This window comes from Ailuropoda melanoleuca, chromosome 10, assembly GCF_002007445.2.
Source record: "Ailuropoda melanoleuca isolate Jingjing chromosome 10, ASM200744v2, whole genome shotgun sequence".
NCBI lineage: Eukaryota > Metazoa > Chordata > Mammalia > Carnivora > Ursidae > Ailuropoda > Ailuropoda melanoleuca.
In genome coordinates this window covers 29,471,160-29,487,147 of record NC_048227.1, presented here as the reverse complement: position 1 = coordinate 29,487,147, position 15,988 = coordinate 29,471,160, and the positions used below count along the sequence as shown (strand labels likewise).

The 15,988-nt window shown below is 50.8% G+C and overlaps 1 long non-coding RNA gene across 2 annotated transcripts; it reads left to right on the top strand.

Annotated features, from left to right (window-relative positions):
- The first annotated feature begins 1,982 nt into the window (after nt 1-1,982).
- On the top strand, nt 1,983-14,249 carry LOC117804171. Of its 2 annotated transcripts, XR_004628488.1 has the most exons (4): nt 1,983-2,377; nt 5,254-5,331; nt 5,455-5,666; nt 12,514-14,249. It is a non-coding gene; the product is annotated as an uncharacterized LOC117804171 (long non-coding RNA). The 2 variants fall into 2 exon arrangements; XR_004628487.1 differs by lacking the exon at nt 12,514-14,249 and having other exon boundaries at nt 5,455-5,925.
- The last annotated feature ends 1,739 nt before the right edge of the window (nt 14,250-15,988 follow it).

The following is a 15,988-nucleotide window of genomic DNA, read 5'->3' as shown; positions in this document are numbered from 1 at the left end:
TGATGGGAATCACCAGCCGAGTCACCACTAGCTGCCGGGCCCTGGACAAAGAACTTTTACATGCATTATCTCATTTTTTCTTACAAAACCCTCCTATTCTAGAACTGTGGACACTGAGACCCAGAGGGGTTCGGGCTGCACCAGCGTCTGGGGCACCTGCGGGGACAGAAGAGCAAGAGGCAGATGGCCAGCGTGGGCACCCCTGGCAGAGGAGGGAACCTGCCTGGAGACCTCGGCGGGGCTGGGGGAAGTTGGTGGAGTGCTTCAGGTCGCACAGAACTGCTTATTTCTGTCTGGTGTGTTGGCGCTCCATAGGAGACTGCATTGGAGGCAACGGCTCTGAGGCTCTATGGCCCAAAAGGTCTACTTCTTCTGGAAGGCTCTAAGCTCTTACAGCATGGTGGCTAAACACAAGACTGGCTCCAAATGCCGCCGCTCCCATTACCAGCTGTGTGACCTTTGGCACCTTTGCTGTTAACCTCTCTGGGCCTCGATTGCTACATCTGTGACCGGGAAATGATAATGCTTCGTCATAGGGTTTGGGGAGAGCTGTGCCTGGTGCATCATGTGACTGTGTGTTAAATAAGTATGACTCTGGGATTTATGTTCCAACCCCTCCCCTCCCCGGCCCCCCCCACAACCCCCACTGGCCCACCCATCCAGTCCAGGGCTGTGGAATGGCTGTGTCTGTCCAGGGCTTCCTATTCGGCTTTCAAAGGGACCTCCTCATCTGGGGCTTTCTCCAAGGCACACCACTGCCGGCCTGTTTCTGCATTTTCTGGAATTTGAACCTGCAGGCCAGTGTTGGTCCATCAGCTCTGAGGCGCCTGACACCAACGGCAGAACTTGGTTCGAGGCTGGCTTCTCCTCCAGCCAGAAGCAAAAGTGCAGGCGGGGGGCTGTGTGTGCGGGTCCGCGGGAGCCTGGGACTGCCCCACCTCCAGAGGCTCTGCGCAGGGCTCGCGGGTCGGGGGTGGGGGGTCAGGCCCCTCTGCTTAGAGGAAATGGCCTATGATGACTTCAATTCTGGCACGAGTCCTGGGCCAAAGTTCCCTTTGGCTCCTTCCCAACAGCGAGACCTCAGCCAGCCCCTCCCTCCAGACTCCCCCGGTTTCTCAGCTGTCCTGCCAGCTCCCAGGGTGGCCGTGACAGTGAGACGAAATCACTAAAGGAGGCAGCATGGCACCTTGCCTGGCACGGAGCGAGGCTTCAGTCGTTCAGAGCTGCTACAGTTGTGTCGCTGTTGTGCCAGAGCTCCCCTTCCATCAAAAACAAAAACCCATGAGGCCTAGGAGCATGCCTCCATTTGTTTCTAGAATCACAGTTTTGATCTGCGGGCAGGAGCCATGACTCGGTGATGAGAAAACGAACCCGCTCAAACAAATGCACTCTAGACACAAGTCACCAACCACCCCCTCCAACCTGAGCTCCTGACTCTGTTTCTTCACAACCTAGAGAGGTGTCAGGGCCCTCCCTAAGGCCTCCAGAACTCTAGGTGATCTAAGCCCTGCTCTTCTCTGCGCTCATCTCCAAACATGCCTTGACCTCACTCACTCCCCTCCAGCCATATCGACCTCCCAGCTGTTGTAGCACAGTCCTGCCTCAGGGCCTTTGCACTGGCTGTCCCCTCTTTAAAACGTTATCAGTGAGGAGGCAATCAAGATCCCAGGTTTTGCCACCTGTGTCAGACCCAGGATTTGAACCTAAGGTAGGACTACGAATAAATTGTGGTACTAACTGCTCGAATTCTCATTCTAATTCACTGCAACGAGGGGCCCCCATTCCGAATCGCGTGTATGTGTGCATGGAGCCAGCTTTTCCCACCTGGGAACTGACAGGCCATGTCACACAACCTGAGAACCCTAAGGCCCCTGGCCAGAAAGGCTGTGGAATCAGGGCTGAGGATGGTCCCCTCCTCTAAAGCCCTCCAGCGACAAAAGAAGAAGTGAAGGAGGAGAAAGGAGAAGTGAATCCGGGGCCTGCCTCATTTCTCACACCCATACAGTTACTTCCCACAAAACAGAAGTGAAGTCCTGTGTAATCATTGAACGCAGGGCGCCCTGCGGGGAGCAAACAGTGCTCCTGGACCCACCCCAAGCACACCTCACTGAGCCCCTCTCGGGGCCATTCCTGACTGCCATCGAGGTGTCTGAGAGGTGCTCCATTGTGGACGTGGTGTTCCGCCATGAGAACTCACTGCACAGATGTCCTTGCCGCTGCACACATGGGACATCCCACAGAACCTCACTGGTGACAGCCCAGGGCGTGGACAATGCAAATGGCTACTAAGAAGGAGCTGAATGAATACATCGTGAGAAGTCCCTTTCGACAGACGTTCCTCTACCGCCATGAAAGGAGGAAAAATGGTCCCAGCCCTGTATGTCCAGTGACAGAGATGGGGCTGTGCAATCCTCAAGCGGGAAAGGCAAGCTGTAGAGCAGGGAGGAAGGGGAGGGTGTGGGGGATGAACAGCTGACCTTGAACATTAACACCTACAGCCTCTGTTTCCCTGAAGGTCACAGCCAGCAGTGGTTTGTCCATATGACTGGTTATGACCAGCTGCCTTGTCTTTTAAACAGAATGGAATGGGATGGAATGGGCTAGGACAGACAGGACAGACAGGACAGACAGGGCAGGATAGGATAAGAGACACAACCCCAGACAGCATTTCTTAGGACAGACCCAAACAGCCAAAGGTGGGTCCCTCTGAAGAGAGGGGGTGACGGACAGGACCTCTATTTTACACAGTTCTGTACTTTCGTTTTTTTTTAACAATGAACGTGGATTGCTTTTGCAATAAAATAAAGAGCTTTCAGAACCTTTTGGAAAGAAGCAAATGTGCCTGCCTCAGTCTCCAAGAAAGAGGCCAGGGCTGTCTGAGCTGCCAACAAGTGTGAAAAGGGCCAAATCCCTGTCCGGAGGGGGTGCTGCCTCCCGGGGGAATTCAAGAGCCTCCCTGGGTTTTTCCACTGGTCCTTTTCTACCCCTGCAGAAAGCCACAGGATCCTCCAAAAAGGAAACCTGCCTTAAGATGCCAGACTTCATTTTGAAAATGGAATGGGTGCCCCAGGGGGGGGCCCAGGGCTCCAGCTGCTAGCTGGGGAACCAGGCTGGGACCCCCCCCAAAGGCCATTGTGTTTTCTGCTTAGCGTTAAATCATCAGCATTTTCCAAGTGGATAAGTGGATAAAGAGCCCTCATGACTCCTTTTTAAAAAATGCCTACTTACGAATCCACCAAGGGTTACAGCACAAGGGGTGCGCCCGATGATTTCCTATTATAAATGTCGCTGCAGTAGATACTACTGGGCACGTGGCTTTCTTTTCTTTCTCTCTCTCTCTCTCTTTTTTTTGGGGGGGGATTAGTTCCTTTGGGCAAATTCCCGGAAGTGTGATCACTGGAGAGGAAAGCGTAGACCTTTCTGGGCCCCTGAAACGCTCTGTCAAACTGCTTTCCGAAAGAGCTGGGACTCACGCCTTCTAAAAGAATGGACGCTGGGGTGGTTAGACCATCCCCACCTTTGTCCCCTAACGTGAGCCATCGGTGACCCAGATGCCCGTGTCAGGGAGCCGCAGCAATGCGGGAAAGAGCACCCTCCTCCCTCAGCCGGGCCCCAAGGGCTCCGGAGGGCGGGGAGAGCATCTCTTCCTGGCCTCCCACTGTGGAAGCCTGGCACCCCAGCTCTTGGCGGCCCGGAATCAGGGCTGGGAGGGTGGGCATCTTTTCTTGGTGGGTTGCCTTGTGTGCCGTGGACCCCATCAGTAGGTGGTGACCATGAAGAATGGGGCCCAGAGCATGTTACGCAGGGTGTCTCCCTCTGTCTGGGCTGCTTCGACAGAATACCATAGATGGGGTGGTTTGGAAACAGCACGATTTCTTTCTTATGGTTCCAGAGGCTGGGAGGTAACCATCTTTCTGTCCTCATATGGCATCAGCGGACAGGGAGCTCCATAGGTCTCTTTTATCAATGGCACGGATCCCATTTATAAGGGCTCCACCCTCATGACATCATCACCTCCCCAAAACCCCACCTCCTAACACCTTCACATGGGGACTTAGGTTTCAACGTGTGAATTTGAGGGAGACACAAACAGTCAGTCCATAGCACTGGGTATACGCTGAACAGAGAGGACAAGGTCCAGCAGGTGTTGAGATGGGCCAGATGGACAGCTGGGGGCACAGCTCCGTGTTGGCTTTGCCTCCAGCGACCCCCACAGACCTAGAGGTCCGGGGATCTCGTCCCTAAAGCTCGCAGGCAGGCTCCTGCAGAAGAAGGGCCAGAAAGAAGGAAAGGAGGTCGGCAGGCACTTTCTCGGTGCCCCTCGCCCCTGCTCCAGGGTGTGGACCTGGCACCGTGGCCCAGTTAGAATCCACCAAACTCCCACCATGGCCTTTGACTCACAACCCCACTTCTGGCTCCCCATTTTCTTCTTAGGGCCTTGCTCACACAGGGTATGTAATTATCCACCTAGTTAAGGGGTTGAATTTTTGCTAAATCACCAAGCACTATTAACAGCATCTACTGATCTCATCCATGCCCCACCACATCCCCTCCGCCACTGGATTTTTTATTTTAAGATTTTATTTACTTATTTGAGATAGAGCGCAAGCAGAGAGATTGTAGAGGGAGAGGGAGAAGCAGACTCACTGCTGAACAGGAGCCTGATGAGGGGCTTGACCCCAGGACCCCAAGACCACGACCTGAGCGGAAGGCAAACGCTTAACCGACTGAGCCACCCAGGTGCCCCTGGATTTACTTATTTTTTTAATAAACTTGTTTTGGGGAATCATTTTAGTTTTACGACTGCATTATGTCGAAGCAAATCCCTGACATCATCTCATTTCATCTGTAAACAGATTCGTGTGAGTCTCTAAAAGATGAGGACTCTTTTTAAAAATAAAACCGCAAAGCGAAGACATGCTGGAAAAAAAAAATGAACACATTTCTGAATTCCATCCAATGTCATCCAGTCTGGGTTTACATTTCCCCCAGCTGTCTCATAAACATTTTTAAAAGAATCTGGTTTATTTGAAGCGGGATCCTATTGACTGTGTCTCCAGGCCCTGGCACTCAGCTTGTCTGGCACATAGTAGGTACTCCATAAATCCTTGCTGGGTGAACAAATAAGGCTAGAGAATTTTCAGAAGACAGCTCACGTCTTCAGAGTAGTTCTCAGGCTGGGCAACATGGACGGTCAGACCTCATCCTGACTGCCACGCTGAGGGTAATGCCTTTTGTTGTCCCATTTTACAGAGGACACAGTTGAGGCACAGAGGGAGGAAATGACCTGCCCAAGGCCACACAGCAAGGAAGCGATGCCTGAATGAACAGGTAAAGAGGGCGTGGGAAACTAGCTCACTGTGGTAGGTGCTCCCTGTTGCCTGGCAACAGCCCTCGGTCTGCAGGTGAGGCTGTGCTGGGCCCGCCTCACCCCTCCCAACTGCTCCCCCGCAGCATGAAGACAGACGGGCCTGTGGCAGAGTTTCCAGGGCCAGGAGTTAATTCCTCTTGCAGACAGACACCCATGTGGGCACCCTCCGCCCCACTGGCACCCTGCTGAGGAATGCCTGACCTGCTTTCTCTCCTTTGGGAGGACTCCAGGAATGTCGTCCTTTGGGCCCCGGAAGGAGGAACGAAGGAATCGGAGGCTGTCCCATCCCCGTTTGGTATGTAGCAGTCATTCCAAGATGCCAGCCACTATGGCAGGCCCTGGAGAACAAGAAATGGCCAAGCCAAAGTTTGAATCCAGTGGGGAGTCAGGAATTAAATGAGACCACCAAATGCATTTACAATGGTCAATGGGAAAAGGGCACAGAAGAACGTAGAGGTGGGGCGCCTGGGTGGCACAGCGGTTAGGCGTCTGCCTTCGGCTCAGGGCGTGATCCCGGCGTTATGGGATCGAGCCCCACGTCAGGCTCCTCCGCTTTGAGCCTGCTTCTTCCTCTCCCACTTCCCCTGCTTGTGTTCCCTCTCTCGCTGGCTGTCTCTCTCTGTCAAATAAATAAATAAAATCTTAAAAAAAAAATAAGAAGAAGAAGAAGAACCTAGAGGTTCTAGGTGCATCAGGGTGGAGTGGTCAGTGAGGGCTTCCTGGAGGAGATGAGGCCAAGACTGATGAATGTAAACTCCTGAAGCTAGTGGCTGAGTCCTCTTATTTATTTTGAACATTTCCAATTAATAAAGTACCCTTAGCAACAATAATTATGAATAAGAATCGCAATGCCAACAATTACTGGATTATGTGGTTTTGTGTGTTTGTTCACACACAGCATCTCCTTTAATCTCTACAACAACCTAACGAGTAGAGACCGTTGTAAACCCCATCTTTTGGAAGAGAAAGCTGGGGCTCAGAAAGGTGAATTTAGCCAAGTCACAGAACTCAGTGGGTGGTGAAGCTGGGATTTGAATCCAGGCCGGCTGGATCATGGGATGCCTTCCTTTCTGTGAAGAGGACCCACTGCCCCAACGGACTGCTTACTGAACCCAGGCCTAGGGCCTCATGGAATCCTGTGATGTTGTCTCCCTTCTCCAACTGTGGCCCTAGGTCCAACCCGGGGTGATTTCAGAGTCACAGGCCTCAACAGCGTGCAGAGCCCAGCTGCTGCACAAGCTCTGCACTCGGGAGGATCTGAAACCCACTATGGCTCTGGGGCATACTAGCTGTGTTACCTAGGCAGGCTCTGAAGCCTTTCTGAGCTGCTGCCTCGGCCCGGAAAAGTGGGGATGGCAACGGGGTTGATCTCGGCAGGCATTCAAGGCAGGAGGTACAGCAAGGACAAGGAGGTGGGGGCCCGTGGGACATAGTTGGGGGACTCCATTGCACTGCCCCCGGGACCCAGCGCATGGGGGTGGGGAGGTGGAGGATAAAGCTGGAGAGCTTTCTGGTGGGACAGCTGACTGCTGGTTTTGAGGGCTGCAGACACGGAGCCTGAAGGTGGGGATTTCTGTCTGTTCTGCTCACTGCTGTCACCCCAGGGCCTAGAAGAAGGGCTAGCACACAGTAGGCCCACACGGGTCATTGGACTGATTGAATCAATGAGTGAGTGAAGTGATTTCTGGCGGCAGTCTTAGAGAAATAGCTGGGGAGGAAAGCAGGCAGAAACCACTGTTCTCTAGGGGGTAGGAAGTTCAACAGAGACTTTTTAAAGGGGCCGATGCTTCAAGCAAGTGCTACTATATGAGCGAGGCAGATGGCGGGAGAGCACTCCAGGCAGAGGACACTGCCTGGGCAAAGACCTGGTGAGTTGACAATTGTCTGGAGTTCGGAATTACTGGGGCAGAGGATGGAAGTGGGTGTAGAGCAGGAAGATTGGTGGCAAGTCAGGGATGAGCCCCAGTGTCTGGGATAAAGCATTTGAGGGCTGCCCTTCTGTGGTGAGGAATCAGAGAAGGTTTTCAGCAGGAGCACGGCAAGATCCGAACTGACCGTGTCTGGCTGCAGGATTTCCCCCAGGCAAAACCGTACAGCCTTTCACTGCTATCCAGAGCGGGCCTGCATCCCAAATGAACACACCCTACCCCAAAGGCTGAATCTTTCATTACAGGTAGCAAATGGAGGTGTTCCAAAAATACCTACCAAGCACCCTCCATGGCCCAGAATCGGTAGCTGATACGGATTAAGCATTTACTGTTGCCGGCGCTGGGGTCAGCCTTGGGGACATAGTATTTCATTTCGTTCTTCCAACAGCCCTTCGAGGTAAGCCGTATTTCTGCCCCATATTACCGGCGAGGAAACTGAATTCAGAAAGGTTTAGAGAAAGGCCCAGGGTCACGCAGCTACTTGGGAGAAAATCTGGGTCCTGTCCACAGGTAATCTGGATCCAAAACACCTGTTCCCATGACTGTTCTGAACTGCGTAAAGCACTGGCCCTGCTTTCTGCCAGCAGGCTGCGAAAGCAAACCACCTTACTCAGGTCAGGCGCTTGGAAAAGGGCTGCGTCTGCTGAGCTGGCCTCAGCCTTATGTCACAGGCCTGCTTTGGAGAATGTGACATACACTACTACGTAGGGTTGTCGTTGAGGACGGTGCTGTCAGCTCTAGCCCATGGCTGTGGGCCGTGTATAAAGGGAAGATAAGAGAAAAGCCTGGAGTTCTTTACACCCAGGAAAACCAGACTTTCCTTGAGCTCCTAATCTGTTTTCAACTTTGGAATGGTAAACATTCTGATTATTTCCCTTTTTGCTCTGGCCACTAGGAACCTCAGAGCAAATGTACATCCCAGCTCTGGAAGCAGTAGTGTGCTTTAACATGGGTGTTGTTTTATTATCCCTTCCTCCTATTTTTTTTTTATGACAGCTTCCTCATTTAAAAAAAAATCATTTTGTTGTTATCTTTGTTAGTTACTGCTAATCCATTTTGGCAAGTGGCAATGTTATAAATAAATACATACAGGGATTTATTCCAGGGATGAAAGGATGGTTCAACATTCACAAATCAATCAACATGATACACCACATTACAAAATGAAAGATAAAAACCATATGATCATCTCAACAGATGCAGAAAAAGCATTTGGCAAAATTCAATATCTATTTATGATTTAAAAAAAACCTGCCAACAAAGTGGGTATGAACAGAACATATGTCAACATAATAAAGGCCGTGTATGACAAGCCCACAGCTAACATCATACTCAACGGTGAAAAGCTGAAAGCTTTTCCGTTAAGCTCAGGAATGAGACAAAGATCTCCACTTTAACCATGTTTATTCAACATGGTATTGGAAATGCTAGCCATAGCAATTAGGCAAGCAAAAGAAATAAAAGATACCCAACTAGGAAAGGAAAAAGTAAAACTGTCACTCTTTATAGACATGACTTATACATAGAAAACCATAAAGACCACAAAAAAACCTGTTAGAACTAATAAATTCAGGAAAGTTATAACTCCAGTACAAAGTCAACACACAAAAATCAGTTGCATTTGTATAACTAAGGACAACCTATCAGAAAGAGAAATTAAGAAAACAATCCCATTTATAACTGCATCAAAAAAATAATAAAATACCTAGGAATAAATATAACCCAAGGGATGAAAGACCTCTACACTGAAAACTGTAAGATATTGATGAAAGAAATTAAAAACTCCTAGAAGAAAACAGAAAGACATTCTATGCTTATAGATTGGAAGAATTAATGCTGTCAGAATGTTCATACTACCCAAAGCAATCCACAGATTCAATGCAATCCCTATCAAAATTCCAATGGTATTTTTCACAGAAATAGAATAAACAGTCCTAAAAATTGTACAGAATCACAAAAGACCCCAAGGAGTCAAAACAATCTTGAGAACAAAGCTAGAGGCATCATGCTCCCTGATTTCAAGCTATGCTACAATGCGGTAGTAATCAAGAGTGTGGTACTGGCATAAAGACAGGCACATGGATCAATGGAGCAGAACAGAGAACCCAGAAATAAACCCATGCACATACAGTCAATTAATGTATGACAAAGGAGGCAAGAATATACAGCGGGTAAAGGACAGTTTCTTCAATAAATGGTATTGAGAAAACTGGACAGCACCAAGCAAAAGAATGAAACTGGACCACTTTCTTCTACCACACACAAAAATTAACTCAAAATGTATTAACAACTTGACTGTAAGACTTGAAACCATAAAACTCCTAGAGGAAAACAGGGGCGGTGGGCTCCCAGACATCACTCTGTGTGATGATTTTTCTGGAGCTGACTCCAAAGCTGACAAAAGCAAAAATAAACAAATGGGACCATATCAAACTAAAAGGCTTCTGCACAAAAAAGAAAAATAAAAAATAAATCAACAAAATGAAAAGGCAGCCTACTGAATGGGAGAAGATATTTGCTAGCCATATACCCAATAAAGGGTTAATATCCAAAAAGAAAGAATTCATACAACTCAATCACAAAAAAACCAAACAATCCAATTTTAAAATAGGCAGAGGATCGGAACAGATATTTTTTTTCCAGAGAAGACATACAGATGGCCAACAAAAACATGAAAAGATGCTCGACATCACTCATCATCAGGGAAATGCAAATCAAAACCACAATGAGTGATCCCCTCACATCTGTCAGAACGGCTAGTATCAAAAAGTCAAGAGATAACAGGTATTTGCAGGAATGTGGAGAAAAGGGAACCCTCATGCACCGTTGGTGGGAATACAAACTGGTACAGCCACTTTGGAAAACAGTACGGAAGCTTCTCAAAAAGTTAAAACTCGGGGTACCTGGGTGGCTCAGCCCGTGAAGCAACTGCCTTCAGCTCAGGTCATGATCTCGGGTTCCTGGGATGGAGCCCCGCGTCGGGCTCCCTGTTCAGTGGGGAGTCTGCTTCTCCCTCTGCCTCTGCCTGCAACTCCCCTTGCTTGCATGCTTGCTCTCTCTCTCTCTGTCAAATAAAAAAATAAATAAAACCTTAAAAAAAAAAACCCAAAAAACAAAATTAGAGCTACCGTCTGATCCGGCAATTCCTCCCCTGGGTATTTATCCAAAGAAAACAAAAACACTAATTTGAAAAGATTATCTGCATCCGCATGTTCACTGCAGCATTGTTCACAAGAGCCAAGACATGGAAAGAACCTAAGTGTCCGTCGATGGATGAATGGATAAAGCAGATGTGGTACAGATATACCACGGAATACTATTCAGCCACAACAAGGAATGAGATCTTGCCATTTGCAACAGGATGGATGGACCTTGAGGGCGTTATGCTAAGTGAGATAAGTCAGACGGAAGGACAAATACCGTAGGATTTCACTTACACATGTTATCTAAAAGCAGGACAGACAAACAAAACCAAGCAAAACTCATAGATACGGAGAACAGATTGGTGGTTGCTGGCGGGGGTGCTGGCGGTGGGGAGGGCAAAATGGATGAAGGGGATCAGAGGTACAACCTTCTGGTTATAAAATAAACAAGTCACGAGAATGTGATGTCCACGACGGTAACTATGGTCGATAATGTCATGGTGCGTATTTGGAGGTTGCTAAGAGAGTAGATCTTGAAATTTGTCATCAAAGGAAAGAAAGGGTTTTGTAACTGTATAGTGACAGTAATTAGATTAATTGTGATCGTTTCACAACATATACAAATATTGAATCAATACATAAGAACCTGAAACTAACGTAATGTTCCATGTCAATTCTACTTCAGTAAGAACAACGTTAATAGGTAAATAAATACACACACGAGAAACGAGGAACAATGCTATCATTAGATCGGGTTTCTCAACCTCGGCGTTGGTATTTGGAGCTGGCAGATTCATTGCTGGGGGCTGTCCTGTTCCCTGGACGTTGCTCAGCAGCAGCCCTGGCTTCCTCCCACCAGATGCTAAAAGCGCCCTCACCCCATTGTGACAGCTGAAGGGGTCCCTTGCCAAACGTCCCCGAGCGGTGAACTTGCACGAGGTACAGAACGTGTGCTCTAGCCCGAGCTCCTCCAAGGCAGGCTGAGGGTACCTTAGGACAGCAACCAGGGCCTGGGGCGGGGCTGGAACTTGGCGGGGTGAGGATCCCCAGCCGCAGAGATGAAGACATGCTCGCCTCAGTGCCACATCACCTGTCTCCGGGCTGCCAGCGCGCAGAGCTCTTGCCCACGTCAGTCCTCACGGCAGCCCCAGAGGGTCAGAATCAAGTCCTCATTTCACAGAGAAAGGCACTGGGGTCCAGAGAGGCTGAGCGAGTGGCCCGACATCACACAGCAAGAGGCTGACAGGGCAAAGAATGCAGATGCAGGGCAACCACCCTGCCACTTGTGGAAGCTGAGAAGAACAGAGAGCGATCACTGCAAGGACAGGGAGGTAAGCTGGAGCCTGAGGTATCAGGCAGATCTGACTGGGCAGGGGGACCCCAGGCAGGGAAGTCCCAGCACGAGAAAGGCCCACAGGTAGGCACTGGAACAACTTTCTTATGACAGGTGGGGGGGAATCCCGAGAGAATGGAAAACCTGCCCGTGAATGTTCATAGCAGCCCCATTCACAGTAATCGACAGGTGGAAACAACTTGAATGTCCATCAACAGACAAACGCATAAATATGAGGTCCATCCACGTCATGGAATACTATCCGGTCATAAAAGGAGTCACATCTGACACAGTTCTGATGCGGGTGAGCCTTGAACACACGATGCTCAGTGAGAGCTTTGTCTGGAGGTTCTAGCAGTGGGGAGCACAGCTATTGGGACATCCTCGACTAAAGAACGGTCCTCCTCTCCTGGGGAAGGTCATGCTTTCCACAGAGCACACAGCTTCAGGGGGTACTCACGTGGGGCAGTGAGGGAGGAAGGGGATGCCCGCCTAGCCAGCCAGATCAGCCGAATCAACCCTGGCCATCAGTGGGGTGACGGATGGCGAAGCCAGATCGCCCTCCCATCTGAAAACGTGATGCTCCGTGAAAGAAACCGCGCATGAGAGGCCACATTCTGTATGATTTCATGCATGAGCCATGATCCACAGGGACAGAGAGCAGACGAGTCGTTGCCAGGGGCTGGGGGAGTAGGGGGATTGGAGGTGATAGCTACAGGGTAAGCCTTTCTTTTCCAGATAATGAGAACATGCTAAAACTCAGTGTGGGGATGGCGGCAGAACTCTCGCTACTGAAAGCCACTGATGGAACTGTACCCTGGAGACGGGGATCGTATGGTACGGGAATGAGATCTCAAAAAAGCTGTTTTTTTAAACAACAACAACAAAAGACTTGGGTGGGTGGGTTACTCTCAAGGCTGAGGATTCAGGCGTCAGTGTTGGCTGAGACCCTGCCTCACTGCATGGCCATGGGCATCTCATCTCCCAGAGCCTCAGCTTCCTTATCTGTAAAATGGGCACATCAATGGTGACCCATCTGCTACGGCTGAGGGAAGAGAAGATGAAGGAGACGCTTGCAGCTGGAGCCTGCCATACAAGGGCTTCATAGACATGAGTCACTCGACGTTAGACTCTGGATGTGCCTCTTCCTACCCGCTTCTCCCTTGAACTGCAGAAGCCGCAAGAACGCCCGTTCCAGGAATGAGGCAATTCCTTGAAATCTGAAAAGACCACGGCGCAGGCTTTCCTGGCTTGGGAACGGAACAAAAGCCTTCACTGTTGTCCCAGCTCCGGATCCTAAACTCATGCCAGCCTTGTATTCCCCAGATCCAGAGGCCCTCGTCCATCATTTCTAGTTTCGAGATACCAAATGACCTCAGCGATGTGCAAGGGGATCCTCACCACCACGGCCACTGGGGGCCCTCGAATGCAGGCCCCCCGCCCCCATCCCCACTGCTCCTGCTAGCTTTGGGGACCTCAGAGAAGGCAAAGAGAAGCTGGCACTGACCCTGCAAAATAATCCAGCGCGGGTGGGATGGGGTAGTGGGGGGACCCCACAAAGAAGCGAGTGTGCGAGGAGCCCGTCTATGTACAATGGCCCCTCAGAAACCTGTCCCCGGGGAAAACAGAGGATCTCTATTGGCATGGCCTAAGAAAGAAATGTCTGTATTCTTTTAGGACCTGCCCCCACAGGCTCCAGGCCAAGAATGCGCAGCACAGCATCTTATTAGGTTTCTAAAATTATGCCTAGGTTGGGGGGTTGGCCAGGCCAAGGAGCGGGAAAGGATGTGGTGGGCGGGCAGGCAGGCAGGAAATCTTTAATCCGGCTCTTTGCGCACTCTGGGCAGCGGGAAGGGAGTGCCGCTCCAGCAGATGTCAGGTCGGCCCTGAGAATCAAAAGCCCTTCTGTGCACAGCCTGGGCGCTCAACTGTGTTTAAACATTGCTACAGTGCCTTCCCAGATTGCCCAAGTTTCCCTTGGATGGAGGGAGTTGGGGGCAGTGGGATGGTGTCCTTGGGCAGCACAATTTAAGGAGCAAATGAAAGAAAGCAGCTCCTGGTGGTTAAAATCTAGGCATAGGAACAAGGTTGCTGGATAGGGTTGTGCAGGCTGTGCACTGCACAACTGCAAAGGGTTGTATTTTCAAATATGGAGCAGCACTGTGTGCAACCTGTACAACCATTCAAGGTGGCCCATGATGTACCAGAAGGAGGAACAGCTGGCTCATGAGGCCAGGGTCTCACTCTTGGGTAGAGTTGGGAGGATGTGAATTGGTGGGCAGTTTGTATGTGGGGACAGACCAATGCCTCATCACAAATGACAATGCAGACTGAAATACTTTGACACCCCTCCCTACCCAGTACACACAAGTAACTAAATCTAAGGGGGAGGAGGAGGAAGGAAAAGCCAAGGGGGTAGGAGCTGTCCTACATCCCAGATATAGTTAACAGAAAACAACAGAACTGTCAGTTAAATTTGTTGAATAAACAATAAACAAATTTTTTTTAGCATACATACATCCCAAATATTTCGTGGGATGTATTTACGTTAAAAATCATCTGCTGTTTATCTGACATTCAAATTTAGTTGGACCTTCTCTGTTTTTGTTTGCTAAATCTAGCAAACCTACCTCCAGAGGACATGCCTGTAAAAACTCTTTACCACCCACCACTACCTGGAAATAGCTATTAAAGCAGCAGCTAATTAGAGCATGTCCCCCCAAGCCTTTTGGCTGCCATGCTGTGGGCAGGGTAGAGGAGTGTGAGCAGACTTCCCCCTCCCCCTGCCCAAACACACAAGTGACATGCGGTGGCCTCCCTCCTCCCCTGGGGGCTCTGAGATCCCCACCTGGCCTGGCGAAGAAGTTTATCCGAATGTAGGTGCCCAGCAGGACCACATGCCCCCGGGGAGGATGGAAACACAGCCTCAGAGCTTGAGGATATCAAGGTACCGCCCACGCCACCGAAACTGGAGGAGTGAATCTTGCACAAACAAGGCTAGCTGGGTCCAGATTTACCATCAGGCCTCTCCAGTAAGTCAGACCAGGTGGTTTCCCAGGCCTGTGACACTGTGGCTTCTGGGAGTGCGGGCAATGGGGCCACGGCTTGGGGTGGGAGGTGGGTGTCAGCCCGTGGAGGGGGGATGCTCAGGCCCAAGCCAGGTGGAAGGCAGGTAGAGAATGAGGAAGGAGGGGCCTTAGTCTACTCCCAGGTGGTTTCCATGGGAATGGCTGGCTGACCTCTTGTGGGGCCATCTGTGGCAAGAGCACACTGCATGTGGCCAGTGGGCGGCAGAATCAACCCAGCCAGCAGGACAATTACATGCCCAGGAAACCCGGAGAGAAAGATACCCGAGGCCAGAACACGAAAGCCCTGGATCCCGAGCCCCCAAAGACCCCTGGCAGAAAATAAGAGGGTGTCTCCACTCCCCTGCCCCAGCTCACAACCAACCACCAACTTCCTTACCCCTGCTCCCCACCTGTCTGTATGAGCCCCCCACCCCCAGAAGGGCGGGGAGGCCAGGAGGGGCCGAAATGACACGTAGGGGTGAGTCAGCTCTCTGTGGGAACAATTCCACCTTGCTAGACCAGAGGGGATTGGGCACCATTGGAGCTTCCCTGTGGCTCCTGATGACAGTGGGTCCCCTCCCCATCACCCCAGATCCCTGTTCCCTGGAGAGGCACGGGGGCACGTGGTTCCTGCAAAAGCTGTCCCATGTGGGGCATAACCAGGAGGTGTCCTCTTCCCACGAGAGGGCCAGCCAGTCTGGTTCTTGACTCTGGGTTATGTTTCCATTTCTGATCCTTGTGGTGGGAGAGAGGAAAGGATACTCAAGTGGCCAGAAAGACCACAGCTCCTGTGCCACCTGGGGGGACACACAATGCAGCCGGATGCCAGGTCCCTGGGGCTGCTTTCTCCTAATTACCTGGGTACCTCTTTCACAGCCGGGTTTGTCTGCCTGTTTAGACCTGCCCCCTCGGCAGAGGCATCTGTGATTCACACACTGCCAACTCCTGGAGGGCAGGGCCCCTCCTGATTCAGACTGGACTCCGGGGAGAGCCCCCAGAGGGAGAGGGCAGTCAGGGAAGGCTTCCAGGAGGAAGCAGCTCTGGGTGAAGCCAGGGTTCATTGGCGGAGGAGAGGGAAGGGCATTGTTACAGGGGGACAATGAGATCCAAGGTGTGGCGCAGGTGCAGGCTCAGCGGGCAGGTAA